Below are 7,646 nucleotides of genomic sequence, written 5' to 3'. Positions count from 1 at the left end.
ATCACTAGCATGTTGTCTTACATTCACTTCCTCCATTTAGTATACTAAACATAGCTAATGTACTGTATAAGAAATAGCTAAAATGCTTATGTTGGGGAAAAGAAGTGAAATGCTGATATTTGTGCTAATGCTAATGCATTGCCTTGCTGTGCAAGGCAGCGCACTAACCTGAGAGGTAAAAATAATACAATCTAATATTATTGTGCACCCCCTATGGTGGTGCACTAACCTGAGAGGAATCTTAAGGCTTTTATTTTTAAATTTTCAGTAAGCTTCGTTTAAATGGCAACACTAATCCCATGTATAACAGTGGTTGGGGTAAATCAGTTATAAAATGCCCAAAAGAGCAAGTACTTGATGTGAAAATTGTCAAGGCTTTTTTTTTAAATTTTCAGTAAGCTTCATTTCAAAGGGCCAAACTAACCCCACGTGTAACAGTGGTTGGGTAAAATAAGTTATATAATGCCTAAAACATTCTGCCGTGTCTGTAGTTCTAACAGTCAGCCTCCTTCTGTAGTCAGTCAGAGCTCCACCATCATTGTAGTTTAACTGCCAACTCAGCCCTCCTCTGTCCTAACAGTTATAAAATTATTAAACCAAAATTATTTCTTCGTAGCTCTTCTCCAAGCAGGCAAAATTTCTTGTCACGTTTTACAACAACAGCAGCAGCAAATGCCTGTAAGTTGCATTTAATTTTACTTTTAAGATATTTTTAAGTCAAGTATGATTCAAAATGTTAAGCCTGATAGAATGATGAAAAACCCTACTTAAATTAATGGTTTTAATATACCATTGTCAATCTAAACTTAATATTTAACTATTAAAATCCCTGTTTTAATCCCTAGCCTCCTGAAATATACACTTCCAACGTTCTTCATGATTAATTATTCGCCTCGAATGATTAAGTGACGCAGTTGCAAAGGGTTAATAGTTTGAGTCATGCAGAACTGACCTGACCATTTCCATAGCAATGATCAGAAGCAATACATTTTCCCAGAACTACAGTGAGCTCATTGTAGCTATGACCTCCTCTATGATATAGATCTACTGTATGTCATAGATCAAAGAACATCTGGGGCTATGAATGCTTCCATCTCAAAACATCAGGTAATATACAAGCAGCTCTTTGATCCTAAGCACGGTGTTTTGCAAGGATCTTTAGTATGGAAAAGGTCTTAGCCACCTTTTTCTTCCCCCTTGACTTTTGGCACTGGATATTTGATTACTACAGGAGTGAGGAAAGTTTTTAACAAACTACTTCCTGGTATCAAATTTGAAATGATTAGCTCTCAGGACGAGTGCACTGACTACGATGTTATTGACGCATATCTTTTCAGTCCTTTTCCGGCTGGGAAGCAAACTTCTCTGGCCAGGGAAAATGCCGGGAAAGTTTGCTGTGAGTTTTCAGAAGACAATAACCTTGAAGAGACTGCTATAGTAGGGTACTATTTCTCCGATCTTTCTAAAGAACAAACTTCCTCAGCTGGGGCAGTTTGTTGTGACTTATCAGGCCATTGTGTGAGTGTTCAGACACTTCAGTCTGACAACTCAACTTTTGCTTTGACGAAAGACATTAGAAGACAATACCCACGTAGAGACTGCCCTCCTAGGGAACGATTTCTCAATTTTTTCCAAAGAACAAACTTCTCTGGCTGGGGAAGGTTGTGATAAAAAGGAGGCAGTTGAGTCTAAAAACTCAACTTCTCCTCTGACAAAAGTGGCATTAGAGGACCCATCAAGACAGATCTGTCCTAGGGAACGATTTCACCAATCTTCCAAAAGAGCAAACGTCCCCAGCTGCGAATGTTTGCTCTGAAAAGAAGACAGTTGAGTCTAAAAACTCATCTTCTGCTCTGACGAAAGCGGCATTAGAAGACCGGACCCATGAAAAGAGATCTGTCCGAGGGGACAATTTCACCAAACTTCACGAATCTCCCAAGGTCCAAAGACCACCGATCTTACCCGGCTGCAACATTTTCAATGAAGAGCAAAGACGTCGCTCTGAAATGAGCAAACGTTCGCGCAGATGTCACGGTAAAAATTCTTGTTGTACCTTATTTTGACTGACAGCATGTTACATCTGTCACGCTCCTCCTGATTTTTAGTATGGCAGAGATCATAGTCAGCGAAAACGGCATTAGGAGACAGTACCCCAGAAGAGAACAATGTCCCAGGTAACGATTTTTCCAATATTCCCAAAGAACAAACATGGAGTCAGGGATATGGATGGATATGTTAATGAGCAGTAAAAAAAACTTGCGTAAAGTGTAAGGGAATTGTAATTACAACTGTCCATTGATTTCATCCATTCACTTTCTTCCGCTTATCCGGGGGTGGTCATGGGGGTAGCAACTTAAGAAGGGAGGTCCAGACTTCCTTCTCTCCAGCCACTTGTTCCATGTCCTCTGGGGGAGTCTCAAGGCGTTCCCAGGCCAGCCGAGAGACAGAGTCCCTCCAGCGTGTCCTGGGTCTTCCCCGGGGCTTCCTCCCAGTGGGACGTGCCCGGAACACCTCACCAGGGAAGCGTCCAGGAGGCATCCTGACCAGATGCCCGAGCCACCTTAACTGGCTCCTCTCGACGTGAAGGAGCAGCGGCTCTACTCTGAGTCTCTCCCGGATGACTGAGCTTCTCACCCTATCTCTATGGGAGAGCCCAGACACCTTACGGAGAAAACCTATTTCGGCTCTTGGGACGTGGAATGTCACCTCTCTGAGGGGGAAGGAGCCATAGCTAGTGTGTGAGGTTGAGAGGTTCCGACTAGAAATAGTCGGTCTCACTTCGACATGGCTCTGGTTCTGGAACCGGTCTCCTTGAGAGGGGCTGGACTCCACTCTGGAGTTGTCCACGGTGAGAGGCGCCGGGCAGGAGTGGGCATACTTGTCGCTCCCCATCTCGGCGCCTGTACATTGGGGTTTACCCCGGTGAATGAGAGGGTAACCTCCCTCCACCTACATGTGGGGGGATGGGTCATGACTGTTGTTTGTGCTTACGGGCCGAACAACAGTTCAGATTACCCACCCTTTTTGGAGTCCTTAGAGGGGGTACTGGAGAGTGCTCCTCCTGGGGACTCCCTTGTTCTGATGGGGGACTTCAACGCTCACGTGGGCAATGACAGTGAGACCTGGTGGGGCGTGTTTGGGAGGAACGGCCCCCCCGATCTGAACTCGAGCGGTGTTCTGTTGTTGGACTTCTGTGCTCATCACGGATTGTCCATAACAAACACCATGTTCAGGCATAAGGGTGTCCATATGTGCACTTGGTACCAGGACACCCTAGGCCGCAGTTCAATGATCGACTTTGTCATTGTTTCATTGGATCTATGGCCAAATATCTTGGACACTCGGGTGAAGAGAGGTGTGGAGCTGTCTACTAACCACTACCTGGTGGTGAGATGGCTCCGGTGGTGGGGGAGGATGCAGGTCAGATCTGACAGACCCAAACGTGTTGTGATGGTCTGCTGAGAAAGTCTGGCAGAGTCTCCTGTGAGACAAAACTTTAACTCCCATCTCTGGCACAACTTTGAACACGTTCCAGGGGGGTTGGGGGACATTGAGTCTGAGTGGAACATGTTCCGTGCCTCCATTGTCGAGGCGGCTTATCGGAGCTGTGGCCGGAAGGTTGTCTGTGCCTGTCGCGGCGGCAACCCTCAAACCCGTTGGTGGACACCTTCAGTGAGGGATGCTGTCAGGCTGAAGAAGGAGTCCTATCGGGCCTTTTTGGCCTGTGGGACTCCGGAGCAGCTGAGGGTACCGGAGGGCGAAGCGGCATGCGGCTCAGGTGGGTTGCGGAGGCAAGAACTCAGGCGTGGGAGGAGTTTGCAGAGGCTGTGGAGAAAGACTTCCACACATCTTCGATGCGAATCTGGTCCACCATCCGGCATCTCAGGAGGGGGAAGCAGTGCAGCACCAACACTGTTTATAGTGTTGCTGCAGCATCTTGTTGCAAACCTTGAAGGATCTTAGCTTCTTCCAGTCTGCTCTGTCCCTTCCTATAGATCAGGGGTGTCAAACTCCAGTCCTCGAGGGCCACTGTCCTGCAACTTTTAGATGTGCCTCTGCTGCACCACACCTGAATAGAATAATTAGGTCATTAGCAAGGCTGGGAGAACTGATCTACACAAGGAGGAGGTAATTAAGACATTTCATTTCAGTGTTTTGTAGCTGTGGCACATCTAAAAACTGCAGGACTGCGGCCCTCGAGGACTGGAGTTTGACACCTGTGCTATAGATGCTTCACTGTTGCGTCTCAGTCCAGTCTGTTGTCCAGATGAACACCTAGGTGTTTATATTGTTCAACAACCACCACTTCCTCTCCCACGATGGAAATTGGGTGTGATTTAATCCTGTTCCTCCTAAAATCAACAATCTTCTCCTTTGCTCTCTGGTGCTCCGGTTTCCTGGCCACAGTCTGAATTCATGACTGTTAGGTCAACTGGTCTCTGAATTCTCCTTAGGTGTTTGAAACAGTTAGTTTTTCTGAACAAAGCAGGCCAAACAACTCCTTCCTGTTCAGGAACCGTAACGCCGATCCATAAAGCATTTGAAGCATATGAGAGGGCTATTTCTCCTCTCCGATAGTACCGTGATTCATATCTGTAGCTCTCTCTGCACTAACCTGAGAGATAAAGAGGACAAAGGCCTGAGAGTAATATTCAGGCTTTTATTTTGAAATTTTCTGTAAGCTTTATTTTAAAGGGCTACACTAATCTTATGAGTAACAGTGTTGTGTTAAATCAGTTATATACAGCCCATAACAACAAGTAGTTCTAAATGCCAGCTCAGTCCTCCTCTGATTTAAATGAGTCTTCCACCATAGTTAGAACAACAGTGATGGCGTATCCTAAGCAGCAGCTCTCCCCTGCTCTGGTATTCACATGATAAAGGCTTACTTTCAGAGAATATGGAGGTACGGGAACCAACGTAAGCATCAACTCTAAACGTCACGCTGCTCGTTCGGCTCACGCGCTGAACTCAAAGCTTTCTAGAGTAAAGGTGGAAGAAACACTGTAAGGTAGCAGTATTATCAGATATAATCTAATCTAATTGGTTTCTGTCAAAGCTGTTGTATCTCTTTAATCTTCTCCCTTATTCTTTCTCCAGTGTGACCCTCTAAATTGTTCACAACTTAAAAGAATTGACTTCAATAATGTCTGCTGTTGTGCCTAAAAGCCACGCTTGTAAATTTAACTCCTTCATTTGCTCTGTTTGTCACCATGACACATAGACCACAGCACCATGAAAGCTGCCATAAATTGCATCTATTTTTCAGACCTCACACGTAACATCACCAAGCTGCGAGGGCGGCGGACAGGAAGTATAAATATATTAAATATCTGTTGCGGTCAAAGCTGCTGCAGTTTAAAACTCTGAGTTATGGGAAGGAAACACGTAAGCTGTTCTGAAGAAGAACACCCGAAACTTCTCTTTTTTCACAAGCTAGAAGGCTTCCTGGTTATAGTTGTTCAGTAGGTCGAGATGAGGATGGGACACGCTTGGCTTTACATGCTATTCTGTAAGTAAATTTATGAACTTTAAAAATACATGACTGATAAACGGGGTGTCACAGTGGCAGCACTGTTGCCTTACAACCCGGCTCAGGTCTTTCTGCATGGAGTTTACATGTTCTCCTAGTGCAAGCGTGGTTACCCTCCGGGTCCTATTCTGTCCACATGTCCGGGTTGATGGTTCGGTTCCCGCTCCACTCGCCTCTGTTGTTGTGTCCTTGGGCCAAACACTTCACCTTGCTGCCTTGGTGAAGTGTCAGAGGGCCGGTGGCGCCGCTGCATGGCAGCCTTGCCTCCGTCAGATTGCCCCAGGGCAGCTGGGGCTACTATCTAGTCACCATCAGTGTGTGAGTGTGTGTGTGAATGAGTAGTGTGAAGAGCTTTGAGGGCCTCTGAAGTTGATAAAGCAAGTTCAAAGCCCTTTACTATTTTCCCTGCGATGGACTGGAGACTTGCCCTGATAGTGGATGACTAATGAACTAAATATTTCTAAATAAGAGATAAAACAAGTAACATATATAATTGGAAAAGAAAAGATTTTTGAAATGCCTTAACTTATCAGTTTTTTCTTTGATATGTTAACTTTTCCTTTGTCCTGACTTTTTCATAAATAGTCTTCAGTTCAGTCATCAGAGGATTCGCCCAAGGTGAGACACATTTCTTGAATGTAACATGAATGTAATTGTAGCTTCTCTGTTGGTGCAAATTGAAAAGCTTCTAGTTCTGTAAAGCTGCATTACTAGGTCGTTTATTCACAACAGAAACAAGAAGGTGTAGGAAAACTTTAATTATCTTAATAACAACTTTACCTAGTAACCCAAAAAGATTAAGTGGGCATTATGAGACGAGTGTCACTACAAAATCTTCATCAACTGGTCCAGTGATTCGGTAGCAGCAATATATTTTATTATCTTTTGTCTTTTTAATCTGAAATCTTTTCATTTTATGTGTGGTGAACTGTTGCTCTTGTTTTCTGTTTTCTATTTTTGTACTGCAGATGTATGAGTCTTTTTTTTATGTTTATATGTCCCTGTCTATATTTGTGAAGATTGACGTCAAATGTTTGACAGATAAGATTCTTGTTGTTTTGCAGACTGGGTGACAACATAGGAAACTATGAGAATATAAGCGAACATTTAAGAGATTAACACCTCTACTTATAGTAACAAAACCACATGGACTGACAGGAAAGCATCATTGTGTTTAACATGCTCTTTTAACTTCCATTTTATCACATTTTGACTTTTCACTTCAACGTGACTGTAAAAATGCACAGAAAAATACAAAAATTCTGTCTACAGCTGAAAAATTATATTCCAGATGAAATCAGTGCTTTAGTCGCTATTTATCTAAAGAAAATGAAGAGAGTCATTGTTATGGAAAATTATTTTACTCTGTGTTTTTAAAAGTGTAAGTGAAAAAAGTGGATGGTAACGAACTATTTATTTGGAGAAAAATGTGAGTGGCAAGTGAAACACAACCCTTTATGATGTTATTTTAATTTATTGTGAATCTTCAAGTTGGCTTTAAAGTGAGTTGTTTTATGGTTAGAATAAGGAGATAAATCAAGCTCTGGTAATAGTGTTGATGTGACACCGTCAAAAACATGACATAACATCTATCATGAACATGAGTAAGTCTTTTATTTTTATTTATGACTGATGTCATAAAGTGTCATTCAGTAAATTGTGACACTTTTAATACAAAGTTGACATTATTCAAAATGTTTTTGTTATGACAGCTTGACATTAACCAAGAAATCATAATCTGACATAAATTTGTTATAAAAGTATTACTGATTAATCTTTAGCTTTAATAACATAAAGCTACATGATTTTTAAAGTTTAAGACTCACTCATGTTCATGACAGGTGTTGTGTCATGTTTATGACGGTGTCATTACAGTCTTATTCACAACCAGCCAAATACAGTGTTACCTTTTTAATTTGTTTCTCTTAAACTAATACATTATGTTATTTATGTCAACAGTTCCCAAACGACCCACTGTGATCCTGACAACAAAATGGCCTCTGATATATAAGGGTGAGAGAGTTGTTCTCCACTGTGAGATCCTAGGAGAAGGAAGAAAGTGGACATATGAATGGAGAACAACCAGGTTAAATGAACCTCAAACATCCCAGGA

This window comes from Xiphophorus maculatus, chromosome 14, assembly GCF_002775205.1.
Source record: "Xiphophorus maculatus strain JP 163 A chromosome 14, X_maculatus-5.0-male, whole genome shotgun sequence".
In the NCBI taxonomy this organism is placed as follows: domain Eukaryota; kingdom Metazoa; phylum Chordata; class Actinopteri; order Cyprinodontiformes; family Poeciliidae; genus Xiphophorus; species Xiphophorus maculatus.
This window is presented reverse-complemented; position numbering follows the sequence as displayed.